We start from the raw sequence: 27,812 nt of genomic DNA on the forward strand, positions 1-27,812 counted from the left end.
TACACGCTCTGAGTAAGGTTGCCCCTTCAAAGTCTCCAGGGCATGGGGCCATGTGTAACTGACCAATTTTAATGCCCCCACTAAATGCATAGGTCTCTGGGCATCTATTGCCATTAACCTTCCAAGCACAGGCTGTCTAGGGCTGAGATGGCTAAGAAGCTGGCACTGGGTGACCCGCCTTTATCTGCAGGGAAGCCTTTGAACTGGAACTTGGGATGATCTGTCCCATCTCCTTCTCCATCGCCGTCTCAGTAGCTTTGCCAGCGTTGACTCCCCTTGTTACAGAGAAGAACCAATCCGACTCCATACTGAATTTCTTCCTTTGGCTCTAACCCTTGTGTTGTGTTGCCCCGTGCTGAGTCATGCTGGCTCTATACCTTTTGTAAAAGAATGTTGCCTAGATCCTGAAATACCCAGGAGAGCCCATGCTCAAGGCTCCGACCTTTGAGAGTATAACATTTTACATGCTCTGGAGATAAAAAGTTGCAGAACCGAGAACAATAGTTGGAAGTTTGCAGGCACATAGCGACCTGACCTCCACCCACTGCTCCAAGAACAAAGGATTCCAGCACCAAGAAGTTTGCAACAACCAGCCACATCCCCTCCCCGTTTAGTTAAAAAGAAGCCTAAATTCTAACACAGAGAAGGTGGTTCTTGGGGACACTAGTCCACTCTGCCTGCTGGCTTTCTGAATAACGTCACTCTTCCTTGCCCCACATCTCACCTGTTTATTAGGCAGTCTTGCAGCAAGCAATACAAGCTTGGACGCAGTAACACCTTCAGTACTACAGGTAAACAGAGATGAAAATTCTCCCTTCGATTTCCAATCGAAGCCACTTGCTTCAAGTCAGCTTTTTACTAGACCTCCACGTTGCATGGCTGCATCTTGCAATTACCAAGCATTGTCCTTTTTAATGTCAGTCTTTTTTTTTTTTTTAAATCCCCTACGCATACATGTCCCTCTGGGGGGTGGGTAGGAGGAGTAAGCGCCACATCCATTTGGGGGGGGGCTCCCTGTAATTCTGCTCCATAGCTCCACAATCTTATCCATTCACCTAGCAACTGGAACATAGTCGCAACTCAATACATATTTCATGAAAGCATGAATGGAAGCCAAGATGGGATGAAAGTGTGTGCACTGAAAATGACATTTCTCCTCCTGGGATGGTTTTACCCAGCTGTTCTGCATGGGCTTGAGTTAAGGAGGTTGCAGGCTAGAAACTTTTTTTAACAATGTGGTAGAAAGATCAAACAGCTACCCAGACAACAGACAATGTGAATTTATCTGTAATATATCCAGAACCCCTCTTCAGTAAGCATCCAGCCCATGTGAAAATGAGGGTAACCTTATCATGGTTGAATTCTAAAGCAGGTGAGGGAAGGGTTGGCTGCCTCATGTGTGACTCAGGAGATACATGTGTCAGTTTTTTCTCCTTTCGCAAAGTTCCAAATACACACACATACATATATGCCACAATGTACTTTCAGGAGGAGTATGTGTATATATACACACACATACACACACTTCTGTATACACATATGTACACACACAAGTATGTAAATATCTATCTACAGAAGTGATTAAGATGAGCAGTAAGGATTCATAAAGGCAGACACTGATGAGAACTTACTGCAATAGATATATCCCCTCTCAAACAAGAGACCCATCCATCAGTTATAAAAATAAGACATCACAGAAACACAGATGGCAACAGCAACAACAAACAAGTCATGCAAACCGTGTGCCACACTGAAGCAGCAGAACAGAAAGCCTACGGGATTTTTACAGAACCAGAGACAGTTTGGGAGAAAGGCGTGTTCATGTCATCGTGGGGGACACTGGGACTGAAAAATAAGTCACAGTTATTTGACTGTGGCTCAATGGGATCCCCAGGGTCTCTGGAGCACTGGGGCGCAGGTTCGATCCCAGACCTGTCACATGGGGTTAAGGATCTGGCATTGCAACTGTGGCATAAGCGGCAACTGAGGCTTGGATCACAACCCTGGCCTGGCAATTCTTAATGCTGCAGGGCAGCCAAAGAAGGAAAAAAAACTATATATATATATATACATATATATATATATATAATCTCCTACCATTTCTTTTTTTAAAAAAGAATGGAAGACCCCACTCAGGTATGTGTAGAACATTCACAAACTATCAACCAAGCGTGTTCAGGATTTTGTTTCTTCATGATGGCTGGTCAGTTCCCTTGGTCAAGTTGTTCATGTACAGCTTAGTTTTTACACCTTCTTCATGAATGCACACCTGACGGGAAGATGCAAAGGGACTGATGCTCTTAAAATTTTAGGGCAAAGAGTCGGGGCGTCTTTAAAGGTAGCACTTTGTGATGCCAATCACCCCAGCTCAGATACCTGAAGACCACAACATCAGTTAGGAGTTCTGTAGGGAGAGTTCCGTTCTGGGAGGGGGGCTAGGACTTCACATTCAGCTTAGCAGCAAGGAAGACTGGAAGGCTCTGGAAAACAATGGAGAAAGGCTGGGAGGAGGCCAGGCGCTGTCTCCGAATTTTGACTCTGCACGCCACCCCCTGCCCCCAAGAATCCTGTAGCTGCTTGCTTCCTTAAACTCTGGGAGGCTCAGGGTACATATAGGAATCGTGTGCCCTTCGGACAGTGGTCCCGAAATTAAGAGAGAGAATGCGTGCGGAGCCTATGAGCACATCACAAGCACGGCCTTTGGACCCTGGTGGAAGGACATCATATGCTCTTTCCTGGAGATGGGTTTTTCCTCCCCACACGTTCAAAAGTGTCTTCTGCTGACTATGCGATAGTTCTAGTGTAAACGATAGATATGCATATTCACACGTAACACATGAAACAGATAACACACACGTATATTACATGCACATTTTATAATGCATGTTACATATAAAATATGTGTACATTATATGCATATTCCTATATAATACATATTAGATATAAATGTACATATGATGTGCACATTCCTATATAATACATAGTAGATATAAATAATATACATGTTATATGTACATTCTTATATAATACGTACTAGATATAACTACATGCATATTATATGTATGCTTTTTGTATGTTAGATATATACATGTATATAAATGCATATTCACCTATGATACATATTAGATACAAATATATGTGTATTTAAATATACATCTAATATATTACTGTATAATACATGTTATTAGATATATATTTATATATTATATATAGAAAATTTATATATATATTTGATATATGTGATATATATAAAACATGTATGTATATATCATGTTGTTTATCATATACTTTAGATATAATGTATATTAATTCCTTTACTTGCACATCTTCGTAGACACATAAATATCTATAGTGGTAACTGCTACAGTTTTTTCAAATTATAAAACACACAAAATATTGACGTTATAAATTCCAGATTGACTTTATAAGCCTTCTTGACCTTATTATGGTCTAGCCCTGCCCAAAGGGCAACCAAAACCAGGCATTTGCTGGATATTCTTACCATTCCTATGTTATGTTTCTGCAATACACTTCCTTTTTTTGGCCATGCCCATGACATGTGGAAGTTCCTGGACCAGGGGTCAAACCTGCACCACAGCAGTGATGACAGTGGACCCTTAACCCATGAGCCACAAGAGAACTCCCTCTGCAATAAATTTTATATCCAACCGTTTATAGACTTTCCATCAACTCTATACTATGGCGCCATTCTGCTGACTTAGCCACACTGTACATCTGTCAGTGCTCATATAAGAAATACAGTTCAGGGCCTTCCCGTTACGGCTCAGGGGTAACAAACCCAACTAGTGTCTGTGAAGACCCAGGTGCCATCCCTGGCCCCACTCCGTGGGTTAAGGATCCGGGGTTGCCAGGAGCTGAGAGGTCTAGGTCGCAGACATGGCTCGGATTCCGTGTTTGCTGTGGCTGTGGTATAGGCTGGCGGCTGCAGCTCTGATTCAACCCTAACCTGCAAACGTCCATACGCCACAGGTACAGCCCTAAAACAAAACAAAAAAGCAAAGGGGAAAAAAAGAACTACAGCTCAGTATTTTAAGGGCTAAGTGAATTCCCTGCAATTACGCAGTCTCGTCTTGATACACATTTTGTTTGCTTTTACTGATGTTAAGAATTTTGGATATTATTCCCGGAGGGTTGATACTTCATCCTTATCAGTAAGGATGACGTAGCTGGGGTGGAGTTCTGCCTAAATTATTCCCTTTGCAATTAACATGTATCTGTGTATCTTAACATGTATCCGTGGGAGATACATTAAAGCCATCTGTCCAAATCCAGTCCTTCTTCTCAAACCTCCGCCCACGAATTTCACCATCCATTGGAGAATACTGGGCACAACCGTTTTTCCTGCTGTGCTTACCTCATCCTAATTTTCTACTTTCCTCACCCTTTCCACAGGAATTCATCAAAATTCTTGTGTAAGCAGTGTTCCTTCTTATGTATCAGTCACGTGTATCTGTATGAACCCAACTGAGTTTTATTATGATTCTGTGGGGTATGGATCAACATGCTTGTTACTTTGTTGCCCCAACTTTTTACCCCCTTTCAGCATTGGGATTGCCTTGAGTTTAATATTTTGTGTCCTTTCAATGTGCAACACATCACAGACCCAGACAGAGAGATATTCAACAAGGTAAGTGATCCTTGCTGTTCATCAATGTCCAGGTGACACAAGACCAGGAAAGAGATAGAACATGCCTTACGAAACGAATGAGATGGGATAACGATATGATGTGAGATCCTAAACTGAATCCAGAAGAGGAAAAAGCCAATAATTAAAAAAAAAAAATAGTAGACGCTGAACGTTTGTAGGATAGGTAACATCACGGGACCCCATTCTTTTTACGGCCGCACCTGTGGCATATGCAAGTTCCTGGGCTAGGAGTCAAGTCGGAGCTACGGCAAAATCAATCTGAGCCGCATCTGCGACCTACACCCCAACTTAGCGCAACATCAGATCCTTAACCCCTTGAGTGAGGCCAGGGATTGAACCCGCATCCTCAGAGACACTATGTTAGGTTCTTACCCCACGAAGCCACAACAGGAACGCCCCCAATTCCTTAGGTTTCATAAAGGCACCAAGGTTATATAAACGTTAAAGCTCAAGAAAACAGCATGAAGGCAAATTCTCGTGACTCCAAATCCCCACCAGAAATCAAAACAACCGAAAAACAATTTCAAAAAAATCTTTAAAAAAAAAGATGGACATTTGCTAGGTGTAATTTCTGAGATTCGTTTATCTTTGTAGTGATCCATGTTTTCTATCTTTGTACCAGTATTAGGCTGCTATTTTAAATTAAATTGTGGCTCTTACTACAGACTACTGGGGATTAAAATCCATATAAACACTTCATCTTCTGCAAAGACAAATACTCTGACACAGGCTAGTTAAGAATTTTTCTCACCAGCTTGTACAGCAACCATTTTTGAGCAGTGACCTAACCAAAAGAACAAAATCTCAAAAACACAACACAAAAAAACTTTTTTGGGCTTTTTTTTTAATAAAGCTGCACCCATGGCACATGGAGGTTTCCAGGCTAGGGGTCTAAATGGGACTACAGCTGCCAGCCTACACCACGGCCACAGCAACACAGGATCCGAGACACATCTGTGACCTACACCACAGCTCCAGTTTCCTTAAGCAATGCCGGGTCCTTAACCTATTGAGTGAGGCCAGGGATTGAACCCACAACCTCATGGTTCCTAGTTGGATTCATTTCCACTGTGCCACAATGGGAACACCACAAAATATTTTAAATTGGGAGGTGGATCAAGAAACTTTAATAGACGCAGAAAAAGCCTCTGACAAAATCCAACACCCATTTCTGATAAAAACACTTCAGAAAGTAGGCTTAGAGAGAACCTACCTCAACATAATAAAGGCCATATATGACAAACCCAGAGCTAACATTCTCAATGGTGAAAAGCTGAAAGAATTTCCTACTGAGTTCAGGAACAAGAGAAGGATGTCCACTCTCAACACTACTATACAACATAATTTGGGAAGTCCGAGCCATGGCAGTCAGAGAAGAAAAAGAGATAACAGGAATCCAAACTGGAAGGGAAGAAGTAGAACTATCACTATTTGCATATGACCTGATACTGTACCTACAGAATCCTAAAGACTCTACCAAAAAACTGTTAGGACTCATCAATGAATTTGCAAAGTCACAGAATACAAAATGAATACATAGAAATCAACGGCATTTCCATACACTGACAACAAAAAGATAGGAAAGAGAAATTAGGGTTAGAAATCCCATTTACCATTGCATCCCAAAGAATGAAATACTTAGGAATAAACCTACCTAAAGAGACAAAAGACCTGTAATCTGAAAACTGTCAGACACTGATGAAAGAAATCAAAGATGACACAAACACATGGAAAGACATACCATGCTCTTGGATTGGCTCTTGGACTGGAAGAATCAATATTATCAAAATGACTATACTACCCAAGGCAATCTACAGATTCAATGCAATCCCTATCAAATTGCCAAGGACATCTTTCACAGAACTAGAACAAACTATTTTAAAGTTTATTTGGAAGCACAGAAGACCCAGAATAGCCAAAGACATCCTGGGAAAGAAAAATGGAGCTGGAAGCATCAGGCTCTCTGATTTCAGACTTTACCACAAAGCTACCACAAAGCTATAGTCATCAAAACCATATGGTAGTGGCACACAGACAGAAATATAGAGCAGTGGAACAGTAGAGAAAGCCCAGAATTAAACCCATGCACCTATAGTCAGCTAATCTATGACAAAGGAGGCAAGAATATATAATGGAGAAAAGACAGCCTGTTCAATAAGTGGTGCTGGGAAAACTGGACAGCCACATGGAAAAGAATGAAATTAGAACACTCCCCAACACAATACACAAAAATAAACTCAAAACGGATTAAAGACCTAAATATAAGACCAGATACTATAAAACTCTTAGAGGAAAACATAGGCCAAACACTCTCTGACATAAACCACAGCAGTATCTTCTCAGATCCACCTCTTAATGAAATAAAAACAAAAATAAACAAATGGGACTTAAGTGAACTTAAACTTAATTATAATTACGGAGTTCCCACTGTGGCACAGCAGAAACAAATCCGACTGGGAACCATGAGGTTGTGGGTTCAATTCCAGGCCTTGCTCAGTGGGTTAAGAATCTGGCATGACCATGAGCTGTGGTGTAGGCCACAGATATGGCTCGGATCCTACATTGCTGTGGCATAGGCTGACAGCTATAGCTCCAATTGGATCCCTAGCCTGAGAACCTCCATTTGCCACAGGCGTGGCCCTAAAAAGCAAAAAAAAAAAAAATTACATTTAATTAAAATTAAAGTTTCTGCACAGCAAAGGAAACAAACCCTCAACAAAAAGAAAAGACAACGCACAAATGAAGCAACTGACAAGGGATTATTTTCCAAAGTTCATAAACACCTCCTGCCACTGAATACCAAAACAGCAAACAACCCCATCAAAAATGGGCAGATCTAAGCAGATAATTCTCCCAAGAAGACATACAGATAGCAAAAAAAAAAAAAAAAAAAAAAAAAAAAACATGAAAAGATGTTCAACATCACTCATGATTAGAGAAATGCAAATCAAAACCATGATGAGGTAGCACCTTACACCAGCCAGAATGGCCACCATCAAAAAGTCTACAAACAATCAGTGCTGGAGAGGGCGTGGAGAAAAAGGAACCCTATTACACTATTGGTGGGAATGTAAACTGGTGCAACCACTGTGGAAAACAGTATGCAGATTCCTCAGAAAACTAAAAATAAAATAACCATTCGATCCAGAAATCCCACTCCTGGTCATCTCTTCAGAGAAAACCATGATTCGAAAAGATACACATACTCCAATATGCTGTGCAGCACTGTATACATTAGCCAAGGTGTGGAAGCAACCTAAATGTCCATCTACAGAGGAGTGGATCAAGAAGAGGTGGTACATACACAATGGAATATTACTCAGCCATGAAAAGGAATGAAATACTGGTATTTGTAGCAATATGGATGGACCTAGAAATAGTCAGGCTAAGTGAAGTTAGTCAGACAGGGAGACACCCACATCATATGCTATCACTTACATGTCGCATCTAAAAAAGGACACAATGAACTTCTTTGCAGAACAGATACTGACTCACAGACTTTGAAAAACTTATGGTTTCCAAGGGAGACAACTTGGGGGGTAGGGGGATGGGCTGGGGGTTTGGGATGGAAATGCTATGAAATTGGGCTGTGATGTAATAAAATGTAATAAAATTCATTGTGTAATTTAAAAAATTTAAAAGAAACTAAATTCTCAATCAATGAAACCCTAATTATTTCAGAATGCAAAGTGTATTTAAAGAGGCAGAGTGGACCTTTTGTTTTCACGAAGTATAATGAAGCTCTTTCCATTCAGATTTATAACACCATGTGGCAAATCCCTTGCCTGCCTTTCGTCTCCTAGCGATCACCACTCTTCAGGGTAAAAACTGTTGTGATTTGTCTCAATTCATGCAATGATGACAAGAATGCCATCAGTCCCAAAGACACGGCATGGCCAGTTCCTGCATCTCCTGTTCTCAGAATTCAGGGGAGTAGCTACAGGACAAGAAAAGGAACAAGATGACAATGTGGTACCGGACTCTCTGTGGATTTTGAGAAGCCCAGGATTCCCTTCCATCTGGGCTTTGACCCCCTTGTCACAAACACCTGGACTTGGTGAGGGTTGCTTTCCTATACACCTGTTCCAAAAGCAAGGCCATGTCAGCATTCTCCCCTTTCCTGTGGATGCATTTATACATGCTTTCTTGGTTTTTTGAGTTTTTTTCCCCCTGTGTTGTGAAGGCATCATTCCTCTCCTTGACTACAGTTTTTTAAATTTCTCGGTAGAAAAACATTTAGTTCATCACATGCTCAGTTTGCTAGGACTCTGTCATAGACTAAGCATCTATTTATGTAAACCATCTGTTCCATATCAAAGACCCTGGAAGACCTGTCTTCTGCTCCCATTTCTGTCCCTGGTCAATTCTAGGGAGGTAACAGTTTCTTGGGTAAAAACTTGACTCTGACAAGGATAAAGAAAAGATCAAAGGCTGGGTACCAGTTACACTTCCACGGATGCTTACAAAACCTATCAACCCCAATAGAAACAGAACATCAGAAGTTCCTGCTGTGGCTCAGCGGTTACAAGCCCGACTACTATCCACGAGGATGTGGGTTCGATCCCTGGCCTCGCTCAGTGGGGTACAGACCCGATGTTGCCATGAGCTACAATGTAGGTCACAGACACCGGTCGGATCCCACATTGCTGTGGTTGTAGTGTAGGCTGTCAGCTGTAGCTCTGATTCGACCCCTAGCCTGGGAACTTCCCTATGCCGCAGGTGCGGCCATCAAAAGCAAAAAAAGAAAAAAGAAAAAAACAAAAACAGAATATCATTAACAGAAGGTATCAAGCCTCTCATATTTTACCACTGTGATTGAAAGGAATGCGTTCTTTATAATGAGATGTATTAGGACTTAGTGAAATGATGGCTCTGAAGTATAATGAGATGAGCATCTTCTCCAAAGAGATGAGAGAAGCTGCAAAGGTTGCGGAGTCACACGTCTTCCACAGGCTACAATATCTTGATTCCAACTTTCCTATTTTCCACTATTTATTAGAAGAGGCTGTAGGTCTTGGCAAGTGCCTTTTATCACCTGGGAGTTAGCTCGGATGTCAGGTGTTTTAGGGCCGAAGAAAATGAAAGCAGCGGCATTGCCTGGAGGCAGGGATGAGGTTCAGGCTGGCGAATCATCTCGGACCATCACGCATCATTCCCTGAGTTTCTCAGATGGAAATTGGGAGAGAAGAGAGAACTGTAGCCCAGACAAAACTGGGCTCACATGGTCCATAATGGATGCTCAGATGGGTTAGGAAGCACGCCAATATCTTTGTTCTCTACTCGCTCACATGACAAGCAGGGCTACTTACAGACACAGCCTGCTCTGAGACCACCTGTCTGCCATCTATTTCTCAAGCCACCTGGAAATAATCTTCCCTCACTCTTGTCCATTTCTCAGCGAGCTCTTCCCCTAGGCAGGGGATGTAATTGCCCTTTTCCCCTCTCTTATCAACGCTGAGTTTGGTTCTATGACAGGAGTCAGGACCTGGCTGTTTCTTATTGGATCTCAATAGGGCCAGAAGACGGATGGTCTTGAAAGTAGGAATTTTGGCTTCGTCACAGTTCTTCATTCTGTGCAATTTAAGGAACCGTCCAGATAGAATGAATTTCCTCAATGTTCAGAATAGGTTTATCAGTCACCGTTTTCACCGACCCCATCACATGCAGGTCACTCTTGAATTGTGAGAACTGCCTAGCTGGTCATGATTCAATGACAAAAGTGCACTTTTTCTGACATGGCCCAAATCCTGGGTATTTCCAGATTCTCTTTGTTAGACAGTTTAAGTCCTCTTTCTTGTTGTCTTTGGAGAAAAGGTCATGCCAGCAGCAGTGTCATTCACTGTTCTGTCTGGGCCACAGAAATTCACCCTGCAATTAAAGGCAACACAGTTTCCATGTAGAATATTTGCACGTGCACTTTCTGAGAAAAAGCTCCCTTCTGCTACATGCAGGACATACTTTCATCCAATGGATTCTTGCCTTCAATCCATTTTTATCTTTTCTTGGGCAAGGCTGCATAAAACATGGTCCTATATTCTGTGGAAAAAATGGACCTTCAATTGTGAAGCATCCCAACTTGTATATACAGAAGGTTATTTTTTTTTTTCTTTTTAGGGCCAAACCTGTGGCATCTGGAAGTTCCTAGGCTAGGAGCCAAATCAGAGCGGCACCTGCCAGCCACAGCCACACAGGATCCGAGCTGCATCTGTGACCTATACCGAAGCTTGTTACATTGCTGGATCCTTAACCCACTGAGCGAGGCCAAGGATGGAACCCGCACCCTTGTGGATACTAGTTGGGTTCTTAACCCACTGAGCCACAATGGAACTCCGGATGCTGTTTGTTTGTTTGTTTTTTTAAAGATACTTCTAAGCTGTTTTCTTCATCTTGAGGCACAGGACTCATGCAGACCACATTCAGTTTTCCTGCCAAGTTCCAGAAAAGAAAGCCTTAACTTATTACACATCTTAACACTTGTTGCTGGAGGAAGACGTAAGAATTCGATGAGAATTGTATAGGACCAGAGTCACGTTTCAAAGACAGATGCGGGAGTGTCCGTCACGGCTCAGCAGGTAACGAACCCGACTAGCATCCATGAGGACACGGGTTCAATCCCTGGCCTTGCTCCGTGGGTTAAGGATTCGGCATTGTTGTGAGCTGTGGTGTAGGTCACAGACACAGCTCGGATCTGGCGTTGCTGTGGCTGTGTCATAGGCCCGTGGCTACAGCTCTGATTGGACCCGTAGCCTGGGAACCTCCATATACTGCAAGCGGGGCCCTAAAATGACAATAAATAAAAAGAAAAGAAAAATGCAGTGAAGAATCTAGTGCCGACCAACACAGAGCCCAACAAGGACACCATCCTCAGCCCGCCTCCCGTCTCCCGTCTCCCTTTTCTAGCTGAGAGGTGGTTTTATGACACCTGACATTCTGTGTTTCCAAGGTGAGAAGGGAGACTATCAATTAAAGGGACTGATGGAAGCCCAGCCAGCTAATGAGCATGTCCCCTGCAGATGGCTCAGAATCGCCGCATTTTCATAAAACCGTTGCATGCAAACTAAATCCGCCTTCCCTGGATCGATACAGGATGGAGTCTGCATTTTCAGAGACTGCGTGAGGACCACGCCCACTTCTGCCCCTTGGGCCAAAGTTGAAACCGTTCCTTTCTTTCCATCACCCTCTTCCTCAGAAGCCAGACTCCAGAGGAAAACAAAATGTTTCCTGAATTCACAATGAGTCTCGGAAATGCACCCCTCAAATCTGGGGGGCAGGAGAACATCCATCATCCAAACTGTGACTCCAGAGCAGGCTTCCTCTGTAAATGTGTTTGGTCAGAGTATCATGCACACAAATCAAATGCAAAACCCTCTAGCAGAAGAAGAGCAAGATTAAACTCCACTATTCCCTTTCAAATCTGGCTTTCTTTCATCAGGGGGTAGAAGGCATTTATTCCCCTTTTCCAAAGTTTCTTTATCCCGTTTTGCCATGTTGAACGTTAATATCACAGACATTCCCAGGGAACCTTTGCAGGATGTCTCCAAAATAATAAAGCGGTTTTGAAAGGTTCTCTTTAGAGGTTTGCTTGAATGCGTTTATTTTCCTTTTGGCGATTTAGCTTCCCAGCCTGGACCCCAAAACAAAATCTCACCTTATTCATTTGCTAATTCTTATTCCCCTCCTTTGGGATGAGAAGCAAACCGTTTGTGGAAAAAAAAAATGCAAACGATGAAAAATGTAAGAAGCAGCCATGGTATTCTTGAATTCCCCACGAAATGCAGTAGCTATAGTTATGAGAAGTCCAAAGGGATATGTTCAGCCCAGGGGCTGAAGTTACTACTTGGGGACAGCGATCCAGGCGGGGGCCATGGCTCCCAGATGGATGTGCGGTGAGAGGGAGGTTTTGAATATAGCTTTTAAAAACTCTTCTGTGTGTTAAGGTGGTAAAACCGCCACTGTGCTACCTGGACTCATTTCCTAGTAGCTCTGGAATTTCTAGAATGAGATCGGGAGGAAATGACTTCTCGTTTGCCCCGCTGTCCCTCCCCGTGTCCTCCTCAACCTGTGGTCCAAGCCCACGTCCCGCTCTGGTGGGTTACAGTCTCGGCAGATTGGCTCTCTGAAGGGGCGTGGTTTCCTGATGTTTGGGGTGGCTTCTGGCTGGAGGACCTGGCTGGTGGATTGCCATCCAAGCCGAAGGGCCAACAGGTGTGCCTGAAGCTCCTCTGCCATCCTTCAATCCACCTGGTGGAGGAGATGAGGGCTTGACCTTCAATGTCTCCTTCATCTGCAGGGGAGCTGGGACGCAAAGCAACCCGAGAGCTGGGAGGGAAAACCAAACGGTGATTCTCTTCCTCTTTGCTGCCCCGGGTTGGACCTTGGTTCTGGCAGGTCCAGCTCCCCGAGACATGGTCACACACACTCAGACACACCAGCCATGCCATCCACGGAGGTTCTGCAACATCTGCCTGAGCTTCACCTGCACAGGCTGCCCTCGTTCTCCTCAAGGCAGCCTCTTCCCCTGGATGTTATCCTGCAGCTGCAGGGATTTCAGCTACGGGGCATCTCGCTCACCAGTCCCTTCTATCAAATCCCTCTACTGAGACCCATGGTGAGGTTTCTGTTACCCTGAGTGGACCCAGGCCTTCACAGATACACCTAAAGGGAAGGAAGACTCAGTACAGTGGAACAGGTGCTTCAAGAACTATTCCATATGTGGAGTTCCCCTGGGGGCTCATCAGGAACAAACCCAACCTGGTCTCCGTGAGGACGCAGGTTCAATCCCTGGCCTCCTTCAGTGGGTAAAGGATCCGGTGTTGCTGTGAGCTGCAGTGTAGGCTGCCAGTGTGGCTTGGATCCCGCACTGCTGTGCCTGTGGTGTAGGCTGGCAGCTGCAGGTCCAATTTGAATTTGACTCCTAGCCTGGGAAACTCCATATGCCAAAGGTATAGACCTAGGAAAAAAAAAAAAGAAAATAACTATTATATATGTATGTCAGGAGAGTTTAAACACATATAAATTACATATACACACATTACATATATGTTTATACATCCACACACATATACACGGATACATGCCACATACATAAATTACATGTATGTCTCTCTCTCTATAAATTGCAAGTTGCAACTCAATAATCTTTTTTTAAAGACTATTCATAGATATTTTTTCCAAAGATGACATTCAGATGGCCCACAGGCACATGAAAAGATGCCTGACATCACTCATCATTAGGGAAATGAAAATCAAAACCACAGCAAGCTCTCTCCTTACACCTGCCAGAATGGTCATCATCAAAAAGACCTCTCCTCACAAATGCGGCCAAGGATGTGGGGAAAATGGAACTCTTCTACGACTGCCATATGATCCAGTAATCCCACTCCTGGGTGGAGTGCCAAAGGAAAAAAAAAAAAAAAAAAAAACAAACAGTGATTCAAAAAGATACAAGTTACCCCTATGTTCATTGCAGCCCTGTTCACAATAGCCAAGACATGGAAACAGCCTAAATGTCTATTGACAGGAGTAGATAAAGAAGACGGTGTGTGTGTGTGTGTGTGTGTGTGTGTGTGTGTGTAGGAATACTACACAGCCATAGAAAAGAATCAAATCATGCCCATTTGCACCAACATGGATGCAGCTAGATTCTTATACTAAGTGAATTAAGTCAGAAAGAGAAAGACAGATACTGTATGATCACTTCTTTGTGGCATCTACAATATCACACAAAAGAACTTATCTACGAAACAGAAAGAGACCCGCACACATAGAAAACAAAGTTATGGCTACCAAAAGGTGAAGAGAGATAAACTAGAAGTTTGGGATTAATAGATACACATTACTCTATATAAAATACACAAGGAAACTATAGTCAATACTTTGTAATAACCTATAGAGGAAAAAAAGTCTGAAAAACAATGTATGTATGAACATATGTATGTATAACTGAATCACTTTGCTGTAAACCTGAAACACTGTAAATGAAATATACTTTAATTTTTTATTTATTTTTATTTTCAGGGCCACACCCACAGACTATGGAAGTTCTCAGGCTAGGAGTCAAATCAGAGAGGCAGGTGCCAGCCTACACCACAGCCACAGCTACATTGGATCCGAGCTGCATCTGTGACCTACACTGCAGCTCATGGCAATGCCAGATGCTTCACCCACTGAGCGAGGCCAGGGATTGAAGCCACATCCTCATGAATCCTAGTTGGGTTCATTACTGCTGAGCCACAATGGGAACTCCCATATACCTCAGTTTTTTTTTTTTGTTAATATACATGCACCCCAATGTTCACAGCAGAACTATTTACAATAGACAAGACATGGGAACAACCTTAGGGTTCATCAACAGAGCAATCGATAAAGAAGACGTGGTACATATATACAATGGAGTACTACTCAGCCATCAAAAAGAATGAAATCACGCCATCTGAAACAATATGCAGGGACCTGGAGAGTACCATGCTTAGTGAAATAAATAAGAATGACAAATATGGTGTAACATCACTTTTAGGTGGAATCTAAACCAGTGAATATAACACAGAAAAAGCAGATTCACAGATATAGGGAACAATCTAGTGGTGACGAGTGGGGAGAGGGAAGGGGGGAGGGGTGGGGGAATTAAGAAGTACAAACTCTTGGAGTTCCCATCATGGCTCAGTGGAAACCAATCTGACTGGCATCCATGAGGACGCAGGTTTGATCCTGTCCTCGCTCAGTGGGTTAAGGAGCTGGCATTGTTGTGAGCTGTGGTGTAGGTCACAGACATGGCTTGGATCTGGCATTGCTGTGGCTGTGGTGTAGGTGGGCAGCTACAGCTCCAAGTAGACCCCTAGCCTGGAAACTTCCACATGCCAGGAGTGTGGCCCCATTTAAAAGACCAAAAAAACAAACAATAATAAAAGAAGTACAGACTCTTTATGTATAAAATAAGCTACCAGGATATATTGTACAGCACAGAGAATATAGCCATTATTTTACCATAATGCCACAGGATCCGGTAATCCCACTCCTGGGTATAGAGCCAAAAAAAACACAAACAGTAATTCAAAAAGATACAAGTTACTCCTATGTTCACACACCACTAGAATGAATAGTTTGTTATACTAGAGTGAATAGTTACAACTCTGGTGAATAGTTAGTTGCACTATGGTGAATAGCTAGTTATACTATAGTGAGTAGTTACACTACATTGGAGTAGCATCTTTAAAAACTGTGCATGACCATGTTGTATGCCTGAAACCTGTAAATCAACGACACCACCATAAAAAAATAAGAAAGGGTCAGATGACAAAGCTGAGGAGTCCATTATGAATATCCTCCAAATATTTCAAGTTGGATAAATTTATGTCCACATGCATAGGAAAGTCAACCATTATTTACATGAAATACTGGTTAAGTAAAATGAATATCTGGGAAAAAAAAATGTTGATAAGTACCTTGCCATAGATACCCAAGAAGCAACATAAGTTAAACTGCCTCGAGGAATGTGGAAAGCCAATCAGTTTGAACCACATCAAAACACATCAAGACTCTTCATTCGTATCCCATGGAGGGGGACACCCAAACATCCAAGACTCCAGAGAAAGGGCTGCACACCATTTTAAGACTGACTTTTGAAAGTCATCAATACCGTCAAATGTTTGCATGGAGAACTCACATATGCCTCCCGCCCCATACATGGTCTATTTTCCACAAAGAAACCTAAGCCAGGCTCCTGAAGAAATGACAGCGTGTACAAGTAACCCTGGAACAGCCTGATCTACTTTGCTCTTTTCAAGAGCTGATGATTTGGCTGCTAATGCAAACGGTTGAGCAATGAGGACAAGAAATTTTATCTAAGAATCTCACCATGGGAGATAAATATAAAGAACATATAAAACTACATAAAAGCACTTGATGCATGTGTATTTGCCTTTTTTTTTTAGGGCCACGCTCATGGTATATGGAGATTCCCAGGCCAGGGGTTGAACTGGAGCCATAGCACCAGCCTACACGACAGTCACAGCTATGTGGGATCTGAACCTTTAGGTCAGATGACCATGTCTCGGGGAGCTGGACCTGCCAGAACCAAGGTCCAACCCGGGGCAGCAAAGAGGAAGAGAATCACCGTTTGGTTTTCCCTCCCAGCTCTCGGGTTGCTTTGCGTCCCAGCTCCCCTGCAGATGAAGGAGACGTTGAAGGTCAAGCCCTCATCTCCTCCACCAGGTGGATTGAAGGATGGCAGAGGAGCTTCAGGCACACCTGTTGGCCCTTCCGCTTGGATGGCAATCCACCAGCCAGGTCCTCCAGCCAGATGCCACCCCAAACATCAGGAAACCACGCCCCGTCAGAGAGCTGAGACTGTAACCCATCAGAGCGAGATGTGGGCTTGGACTACAGGTTGAGGAGGACACGGGGAGGGACAGCGGGGCAAACGAGAAGTCATTTCCTCCCGATCTCATTCTAGAAATTCCAGAGCTACTAGGAAATAAGTCCAGGTAGCACAGTGGCGGTTTCACCACCTTAACACACAGAAGAGTTTTTAAAAGCTATATTCAAAACCTCTCTCTCACCGCACGTCCATCCGGGAGCCATGGCCCCCGCCTGGATCGCTGTCCCCAAGTAGTAACTTCAGCCCCTGGGCAACATATCCCTTTGGACTTCTCCTAACTTTAGGTCTGTGACCTAAAGCACAGCTCACGGCAACACCAAATCCTCCACCCACCGGGAGAGGCCAAGGAACACATCTGCGTCCTCATGGATGCAAGTCAGATTCATTTCCACTGAGCCACGACGGGAACTGCACTTGATGTATATGTAGACGTTTGTCAAGAAATAGTGACCAACGTGAATCAATGAGTGATGTCACCACCCACTTGAAGTAGTTGTGTGTGCTTGAAAATTAGGCATTTTCTGTGTTTAAACAGTGTTGAACACGGTGCATATGTTAAAAAGGATTTTCTGCGCTAAGCACAGTTTAGCTACCCATCTGCGAACCTGCAACCTTTGCTCAGGTAGGACTGACACCTGAACTTGATAGATACTTTTTAGACATGCGATATTAGATTTTTGGGTCAACAAATGTATCCATGCCTCATGACACATTTCCCCTTGCTTATTCCACATATACTGAACCACAGACATTCCCACGTTTAAAACAATTAAACAGTATGTCCTATGACCACATGTTGGCTGTTTCCTTAAAAATTGGTTGTATTATCTCACAGCGGCTGGTCCTCAGCCATGAAGAATCAGAAAACTCCATTTATAAATGCCTAGGGAGTGTGGCCATCACACAGAGATAGGAGATCCAAAATGACCAGTGACCAACAAAGAGAAAGAAGACTGGAGGAGTTCCCATTGTGGCTCAGTCCTCAGTAATGAACCCGACTAGTCTCCAGGAGGATGCAGGTTCAACCCCTGGCCTCGCTTACGAGGTTAAGGATTCGGCATTGCCTTGAGCTGTGGTGTATGCTGGTCACAGACACAGCTCGTATCCTGCGTTGCTGTGGCTGTGATGTAGGCTGGCAGCTGTAGCTCCGATTCAATCCCTAGTCCGGCAAATTCCATACACTGCAGGTGCAGCCCTAAAAAGACAAAAAGAGAAAAAAGACGAAAATGCCCAAACAGTCATTTATAAGGTATGTCTCTCCCTAAAATGGGAAAATTGAAGGAAACCTACACATACGACATTCTCCACTAGTAGGCAGACTATGTGGCCAGCAAAATGATCATTTTTCCATCCCATGAACATAGAATCAGTTAGGCGACCTCAGTTCTTAGTAGACCGAATTACTATCACCAGATCTAGCCTCCTCGCCAATAGCAATGGTTCTTAGAAAAGGGAATTGATGTCCGAAACGGATACTTTTGGCCAATTCTGTTCTTTTATCCCCGTTTTTATCTCACCAGGGACACATCTTCCTTCTGAGGACACACAACATCTTTGCAGTTACACACGGAAAGGGGATCAGCCGGTATATCTAAAAAGACTTCCTATTTTCCTATCCTTTGATTTTCAAATCTCTTTTCTGGAAGACAGTATCTCTTGCATCTCAGTTTCCTGAGCTCTTACGGGGGCAATAATAAAGAAATCACTCCTGAATCCACGGACCAGTTCTGGATTGTCTTAATGACCTCATGGCCATCTCAGTCATTTTCACAGGCAACAGTTTTTGCTCAGTCCCCACCCTAAACCTCGGAGTGATTGTGCCACGCTCTGTGACACGTTTGAGTTGTATGGGAAACGATTCTCGTGTTCACCTGCCGTTTCAGACTTGTTACATACTTCACGAGGCCTCTGGATGTACAATATGATAAAAGCAGAGGTCGTGCTCACTCTCAGGGTAGTTTTTCATTTCCGGTTGGCTGGTGGCATTCAGAACTGGTATGCACTCCTGATAAGCTTCTCTCCAACCACACACCCAGCTGCCCATCATAGGATCCAGGCTGATGCACCGTTAGAAGGAAATACTTGGACATTTAACCTGATGAAGAGAATGGAAAGCTCGAGGCATTGGTGCATTTACCCGGTTATATGGATTCATTTGGGTGCAAAGATGAAACGGGTCCAGGTCAGGGAAAGGTTCAATGTTGTTGTCTACAGCTATTGTGTGTAGGAGAGAAGACAAAAATCCACAAGGGAACATTTAATTGATACATGAAGGACTTCTGAGTTACACTCAAGCAAGGAATGCTAACATCCGTTTCTCTGCAACAGGGAGACAAGGAAATTAGTGAGCATCATGTGACACTTAGTGTCACAGTCAAGGTTGCTGTAACCTGAGCTGATCACGAGAACTCAACAAGTATCTTCTCATCAAAGAATGTATCCTTTTGGAAGATCAGGGATGGACAAACCTTAGAGGGTGTGGACTTGGATGAAGACATGCTTGTAGGAGAGGAAACCAGAGGATCCTTCCCAGGAAAGAGTCTCTGCCCCTGTGACCTAGGTGCAAGAGCTGGGTCCTTGGGGTTGGGGAAGGGCTATTTTGAGAAGGGTTTTCAGTTGATGCCTAACGGTTTGTAGTCAGCCTGCTGAACTGGTGTTTGTGCTTCCTGAAATGGTAACTCACCCAGGACTTACTGGTCAGTCTGGATTTTGTGTCTGATATACTTCCCCTGGCACAGAAAGCGGGACTTTCCCTTTCCATTTCTTCTTATGGTCTCTTAAGGGCCCCACCTACAGCACATGAAGTCCCCAGGCTAGGGGTCAAATTGGAGCTACAGCTACCAGCCTACACCACAGCCATAGCAACGTGGGATCCAAGCCTCATCTTCGACCTACACCACAGCTCACAGCAAAGCCGATCCTGAACCCTCTGAGCAAGGCCAGGGATAGAACCCACATCTTCATGGATCCCAGTCAGGTTCCTTAATACTGAGCCACAATGGGAACTCCCCACTTCTTTTTAAAGACTATTTTCTTGGAGAGGGTTTAGGTTCACCGCAAAATTGAGAGGACGACAGAGAGATTTCCTATATACCCAGCTTCCCCGACACGAGCACAGTCTCACCCACCAGCATGCCCAACCAGGTGGTACCTTTGTTACAACTGATGAACCTAAAACGATCCATCATCATCCCGAGACCATGGTTTCCACGAGGGTTCACTCATTTTTCTTTTTAGGGCTGTACATGCAGCATTTGGAAGTTCCTAGGCTAGGGGAGGAACTGGAGCTGCAGTGGCCGGCTGACACAGTGGCCACAGCCACACAACATCTGAGCCACATCTGTAACCCATGCTGCCACTTGTGGCAATTCCAGAACCTTAACCCACTGAGGGAGGCCAGGACTCGAACCCAAATCCTCATGGATACTAGTCAAGATTCAGAACCTGCTGAGGCACAACGCAACTCCCAGTGTCCACTCTTAATGTTGTGCATTTTATGGGTTTTGACAAATGTTTAACGATACATATTTGCTGATGTAGGATCATGCAGACGTTTTCTTTAGAAGCCATGAAGAACTATTATAGAGAATATTTCAGAGGAAAATATAAAATAGCCTGCTAATAGGTCTTATCAAATCAGGCTATCATTTGAGAGAGCCAGGGACAAGAAACAGAATTAAACAGAGTCCTATGTTTTTTCAAAGATGGTGAAATAAGCCATGCATATTAAATAGGTCATTACAGAAAAAACCTGTTATAGCTGATCCATCAATTTTAGAAAATTTAAATAACTTCATGAACATTACCCAACTGACTATCTAATTATCTAATTTCATCACTCGTTTATATAAAGGTACCACCCCATGTGGCCCAAACCTTTAAAAATTACAAAACAGGCTTATCTTTTCCAGTCCTGCATTTTTCTAACATTATTTTAGTCCATTGCTGTATAGTACCTCTTACCTAAAAAGTTAATATGTGCTTTCAAACATCTGTTGTTTATATTCTTACGATCTAGCCCAGATTTTGTTCTTATCATCACTGCAGCTCATTGAGATGAAAATACAGAGTGAATTAAAATTGCTGACCTGAGCATTTGCCCAAAAATGCGAAGACCATTTCATTGATTTAAGAATTTTTCCACCCAGAGCTGGAAGGTTCAAAACTTAATCTAAATCTGTGAGCTCTGGATGCTTCAGCTTCTAAACGCTAACTCTAACCAATTCTTCCTCTCCATTAACTTTTAAATATCCAGCCAGAAGGAAAATTATTAGCAGAGAGAAAAATGCAACAGGCTTTCTGGAAGCTGGGACTTCCCAACATCACATCCTCTTCCAGAAGAGGACTCTAGATGGCTCAGTAAGTATGGAAATGGATCAAGGTGAATAAAAATGTTCATTAAGGAGAATGCAGGACAGTATTCTACAATCCATCACACTAAGCTGGCATAAAGGTCAGTTCATATCATCCTTTAAAAAGCAAACATTTTGCTTGAATTTTTGGTACAAGGGCTAAAATTGGGTTCTCGTTTTTTTTATGTATCATTTTTTTATGCTTCTCTCTGGAGTAAATATGCCTCTTCTTTATTTAGGCATGGTACCTTCACATATCATGATTTCCTGAATACTCTGCTTGCTTTGAAGCTGACTGATTTCTGCTGCATGGAAATGACTTTATCATTTATTTCAGTTTGTATGGATTGCAAAGCCACAGATGTGTTAATTTTTAACTTGATGGAAGTCCACTCTGGATCCTAGAAATTTAAACATACACAGGATGAATATTTCCAAAGGACCGCCTCACTCCTCAGTTAAAAGCTGCCATTAATGGCATAGGTCGTCTTATAGGACCCATCACCCAGTCCAGTGGCTTTCAACAAGCCAAGAGTCTCATCAAAGTAGTTCAAAGTTTTTTCAAATCTTTATTCAAAGAACTTGTTTCTGAACCTGTGCATGAACTACCTATACAGTCTTTCCTTTGTTTACTTATAATCTACTTGCAGCCATTTCTGCAATAGAGACTAAGAAAACAGTTCAAAATCTCCTTTTCTACATGCACATTCAAAATGTTTAACATATATTTTAACATACGTAACCTATTAACATTTTAAGATTATAGAACAATGTTTATGTTATAGAGATGCAATTTATATATAAACATATTTACCTATTATAGTTTTATATATAGATTTGTTTACATATGAAAGTGCTACATACAGATTCATGTGTATAGATATATAAACTACATATATACTATATTAACTACATATATAGATAAACTATATAGGAATTCCCGTCGTGGCGCAGTGGTTAACGAATCCGACTAGGAACCATGAGGTCGCGGGTTCGGTCCCTGCCCTTGCTCAGTGGGTTAAGGATCCAGTGTTGCCGTGAGCTGTGGTGTAGGTTGCAGACGCGGCTCGGATCCCGCGTTGCTGTGGCTCTGGTGTAGGCCGGTGGCTACAGCTCTGATTCAACCCCTAGCCTGGGAACCTCCATATGCCGCGGAAGCGGCCCAAGAGATAGCAACAACAACAACAAAAGACAAAAAAAAAAAAAAAAAAAAACCCACAAACTATATAAACTATGTATAGACATAAACATGTTGATATGTTTATGTACACATTGTTATAATGTTTACATAGTATAAATTATATATATTTATAGATATTAACCAAAGCATGTTAATAGGTTAAGTATGTTAATGCATATACTATATATTTAAATACAAAATACAATCAGATTCGCATTAAGATGAAAAAATGAAAAAACAAGCTTTCCCATTTTTTTCATTCCACCTCTCAAGGCATTTGAACACTCTCTTTTTCATAATAAGTTACTGAGTCTCAAATAAACTGTTAAAGGCGCCAAGATTGAGTCTCAGCTGAGGCACCCCTCCCATTATCTGCATTTATTTTCCACTTCCAGCCAGAGGCTCTCCTTTAACTTGATTAACTTGCAAACAGCGGCCGCAAATGAAATGCAATGCTACCACAAGTTAACTACGAAACAAGCTGATCCTGTCCACACCAAGAACCAGCTGGTAATCCGAGGAGCTGATGGAAGGAATTCTGACCGCAGGTTTTCCTGACCGTTACAAACACATTTTAACATCCGACTCCCCAGAAGTAAACTTTGGAGAAACCAACTTGTTTGTTAAACAAGAGAACGTACCGCGTGAACACTCGGTAGGCGACAGACGGGAAAGAGACATAGCCCGGGGCATCATTGAGCAGGTACGGGCAAGTGTGGTCACCAAGTTCAAGGGGGAAGTGGGGTGGGGGCAGGAAGATGGGGGGTCCCCACCACCAACGGGTTCAGCCCCATTCTGACGCTTTTGCCCCAGAAAGAGCATCACACCCCACACGTTAAGGGCTCGGTCCTACAAGACTCCGCCCGCCCCCACCACGATTCCGACGTCGGTCCATCCAAACTTCAACGGGCTGGGCTGCCTGTGCTTTTCAACCCAGCGGCTCTAGATCAGCGCCTGCTTGGTCAGACCCCCCAACCCCTGCTCACAGAACTCAGAGAAACACTGCCCTTAACGAGTTAACCAGTACGGGACCCAAGGAGGGAACTCACCGGTGTATGTCAGAGGATGCTCAAGCAGGTCTCCGGGAAGCGGGGCGAGCTTCTGTGCGGCCTGCCAGCCGCCGGGCATGCATCCACGCGGAAGGGCTTCAAGGCCTTCCACGTTGGGGCTTTATAGAGGCTTCCGGGCACAGGTGTGATTGATTAAATCATTGGCCTCTGAGGAGGGAGTTAACCCCTAGCCTAGCCCCTCCGAGGAGGTCCGGGGGTGGGGTTAAAAGTTCCAACCCTCTGGTTGCAACCTGGCTGGTTGCCCTGACAACCAGCCCCCCATCCCAAGGGTAGCAATTCTAAAGCTACCTCATTAACATGACAAGAGACACCTGAATTGCTCTGCTTCTGCGACCTTCCAAGGGTGTTGGGAAAGAGACCTCCACTAGCATCTAGGATGAAAGCCAACTATTTATTATCCATCACAGTATCAGAGATACTGATTTACTCCGGATCCCCCACTTCCAAAGGACACAAGGTTAAATTCAGGCAGAGCCTATTTATTTAAAGAAAAACAGTAACAAAGCAAGCTTGCTGGAAAGGGTTGAAGGTACGTGTTTTAAAAAAACAAAACAATAACCCCATTGTTTATTGAGAAGCAATGATCTCCTTTCCAGGAAAGTTGTCCTCTTTATGTTGGGAAGAAAGTTTGAAAGTCATTTGGAGGACACTGATTTTTAGAAAAAAACCTCGCTGTTGATTTCTTCCATGAATTGCCTTGTATTTATCAACTCAGAGCCAAGGAGCAAAAATGTGTGCATATTAATAAGACGATAGCTGGCAGGGTAAGAGTTTTGTTCATTTAGTGTGATGAAATTAAATTATGTTTAAGGCAAGACAAGAAACCGTTTTCACCAGGAAATTCATTCCTCTGTCCCTTGGGGCTGAAACTGTATTAGCCCTGAGTCCTTCTGTTTTGAAGGTAAAGGCTTTGCTTTTCGTCTCCCAGGCCTCCCCTCCATCCCAAAAGGCTGACTCCAGAGTTACATATCAGGAAACATTGTTACAGCTAAAAACTAGTTAAAAACAGTCATGATGCTGAGCCCTGCCTTGGCCCACCAACTTGCCTCTTCATAAATAATGTATTCCCTGCTTTCTTTCTTTTACTAATAGTTACTTTCTAGGTAGAATTCTGTTGCATGTGGGGTTTTCTTTTCCTCTGAACCCCCCCCCCCAACACCTCTTCCTTGGTGAGCCCTCTTCACTGCAGAGAGAAGGTCAAGGTGCCATCACCCCAAAGACCACCAGGCACCGTCCCTGGACCCCCAGCTGCAGCGGTGATGACTCTGAAATGACCTCTGGAGGGAGAAGAATGCAGGCTCCCTCATCCTCATCAACAGCCCTGGTTTGGAGCTCAACCTCTAAGAGCCCTTGCTGTCCCCTCTCCAGGGAGGACACTGTTTGGAGGGGCTCACCTGCCAGGGCCTCCTCTGTCTAGCAGAGCCATAGAGCTGGTCTTTCTGCTTCACCCCAACTCTGTCTCTGAGACTTCATGGGGCCCACTGGACAGCGATTTTGGCTACAGGCCACTGTCCCTCCCCCGTCCCCATCAGTGTGGTGGTGCATTTGTTAGGGCCCCTTAGAGGAAACAGGACTGCCTGCTCCCCCCCACAAAAGGAAAAGGGGAAAAAAAAAAAGCATTTCCTCTTGACACCAGCAGAATAACTCCCTAGAAGGTAACATTTCTTTCACAGTCTTACAAGGAATCAAGGTGACCCATGACTGGCTTGGTTGTGCTCCCGCAGGCAGAGAGTTAGGTATGAGCAGAGAATGGAAACATGGGGCCAGATGGCAGGAAACCATGCATCATGCAAATAGCAGGTCCCCAGGGGGGATGAAGAAAAGCTGGAGCCCCCAGACTGATAGGAACCCACAGCTTTTGGGGTGATAAGTGCTCTGGGGGCAGATAAGAAAGGTGGAAACACGTGGGAATCTCCAATGTCTGGATGTAACCTGTTGCTCATTATGCCCTCAGTGTAATACAATTATAATAAAGTTAGCTCTGCAGGTAACAAGTGATGCAGGCACCTCATAGCCCTAAGAGAAACATTAGATTCCTTATGCTTCTTTTAGAAATGAACTGCTTAGGACTTCCTGTTACGGCACAAAACTTAAAAAAATGCACAATCTGCAAGTTGCAAATTAAGTTTTATTTGGGGCAAAATGAGGACTGAAGCCCAGGAGACAGCATCTCAGCCTGAGAATCTGCTCTGAGGCAGTGAGGGGGGAGCTGGGATATAGAGGAGGGTTTGCAGCAAAGAACAGGGAGCAGAAACAAAAGACGCCCCACGGGCTCCCTGAAATCCTTCCTTTGACAGGCACCTGCGCTCTCAGGGCAGGATCCTGAGTGTGCACAGCCTGCAGGACTCACAGGCTCTCGCCCCTGGAGGTGACTGATTCCCAGATGACCCTGACATTCTTCATCCTTAGCTACAGACCTGCGGAAATACCACCCAAGGAGGAAAAGGGGGAACAGCAGGATGTGCTCAAGCGGAGGGGGAGGGGCCTGCAGCACACACACATTCTACAGAAGTTTGTGGCTGATCTCCTGAAGGTCATTGCCAGTCCCAAGGAGCAGGCATCACCATGAAGGATTTTACTGTTTTTCTAGATAGGAGCAGATAAAAGCACTGGGCACAGAAAATCTCCAAAAATATCTGACTATCTGAAGACCTGTCCTTCCAGTTTTCCCAGAGCATAGGATAGAGTCTTCACTCCTGATTTTCACCCTGAGCTGTGCCCAGTGGGGGCTGCAAGTCAGCATCGGCAGACCTCGTGACGTAATCCACCTAGAGGCTGATGGCAAGTGCCGAACTTCAGTTTGCATGGCTCAGCCGTAGGGAACCCGGCTAGGATCCATGAGGATGCAGGTTCAATCCCTGGCCTCGCCCAGTGGGTTAAGGATCCAGCATTGCCAAGCGCTGTGGTGTAGACGGGCCGCTGCAGCTCTGACTCAAGCCTTAGCCTGGGAACTTCCATATGCCACGGGTGCGGCCCTAAAAAGCAAAAATGAAAGAAATGAACAGCTTAGAAATGAATAGTTGAAAACTGAACAGCTTGGAGCCCTCGACCGCATCGGATTGCACCCTAAACACAATCACCTGTGCGCTAAAGCTCAGGCCGCCTGAGCACACTGCCTGCGGGTTCAAGATGATGAGCACCTGTTGTCTTTCAGGAACGTTCCTAGCGGGTTCTAATCTCTGATCAATATGCCCTTTGCATAAGTATCGCTACTCTAGTAAAAGTCCAGACGCCGTAACCCAGAAGACCACCACCAGTGTAACTGAGGAGGGCCCAGTGGGGCTCCTGGGCACACAAGCCTCTGTGTTCCCCATTGCTTCTTTTTAGGAAATGGACCTCCTTCAGCCTCCAGGACTTTCTCTGAGCTCCAAGGGGCAGGTTCAGAGGGTTGCCAATCAGGGAAGGGAAGGGAGGCAGAGACCAGGGAGGAGCCATCAAGACACAACAGTACAGCCTCGGGGCAGGATCCTGGTTCCCTCTCAAGAGATACACACAATGATGTAGGCATCTTATACACCCAAGAGAGAAGGGATATTCCTTATACTTCTTCTAGAAATGAGCACTTTGAAATTGAACAGCTTGGAGTCCTTCCTTGTGCTTCTCCCTGGCTTAACGGCACCCTAAACACATCACCTGTGAGCTAAGGATGAGGCACCCTGAGCCTAATGGCCTGTGGGTGGAAGATGATGAGCTCATGATGTTTCTCAGGAACTTTCCTGGTTTGTTCTCATCTCTGACCAATATGCCCTTTTCACAGGTACTGTCATTCTAGGCAATAACCCAGCAGACCACCCCCCAGATCAGGCTGAGATGGCCTGACACCAGCTTCCATGACAAAGATTCCCCCAGAGAAAGAAGAATGCATGCCTGCCCCAACCCTGATTCTTATCTGAAACCCTGTTTTTCTCCTTTGAGACTATGAAACTCTCTGCAATTCTTCCCCAAAGGGGGATGGGTGGGGGCACAGTCCTTGAGGCGTGAGCCTGCTGTGCCCTCCTCTGCCTGGCAAAGCAAAACTTTACCCAAAACTCTCTCTCCACATTTCTATTCAGCAAGTTTCCTGCAGTGGGGCACGGGAGGAGAGTGGTTTTTGTTTTTGTTGCAAAACTCCAATATATCCTGGCCGTCTTTCCCGGCGATATAGTCCTCAGGAAGCTCCCAGAAG

The 27,812-nt window shown here is 44.1% G+C and overlaps 1 long non-coding RNA gene across 4 annotated transcripts in view; it reads right to left on the reverse strand.

Annotated features, from left to right (window-relative positions):
* Positions 1–23,723, reverse strand: part of LOC146394339 (uncharacterized) — a 52,879-nt gene extending 29,156 nt beyond the window's left edge. For 3 of the 4 annotated variants that reach the window (XR_014836226.1, XR_014836225.1, XR_014836227.1), the window contains exons 1-2: positions 23,627–23,723; positions 21,646–21,798 (exon numbers count right to left, since the gene is read on the reverse strand). This is a non-coding gene — a long non-coding RNA (uncharacterized LOC146394339). Of the gene's footprint in view, positions 1–14,927; positions 16,733–21,189; positions 21,799–23,626 lie in introns of those variants that run through there. The other variant, XR_014836224.1, reaches the window with a different exon arrangement.
* Between the last annotated feature and the right edge of the window lie 4,089 nt (positions 23,724–27,812).

The sequence above is a fragment of the Sus scrofa genome, chromosome Y (genome assembly GCF_054392235.1).
Source record: "Sus scrofa isolate SSC_HxYL_T2T_F1_AM1 chromosome Y, Sscrofa_HxYL_maternal_Yorkshire_Landrace_v2.0, whole genome shotgun sequence".
Taxonomy (NCBI): Eukaryota; Metazoa; Chordata; class Mammalia; order Artiodactyla; family Suidae; genus Sus; species Sus scrofa.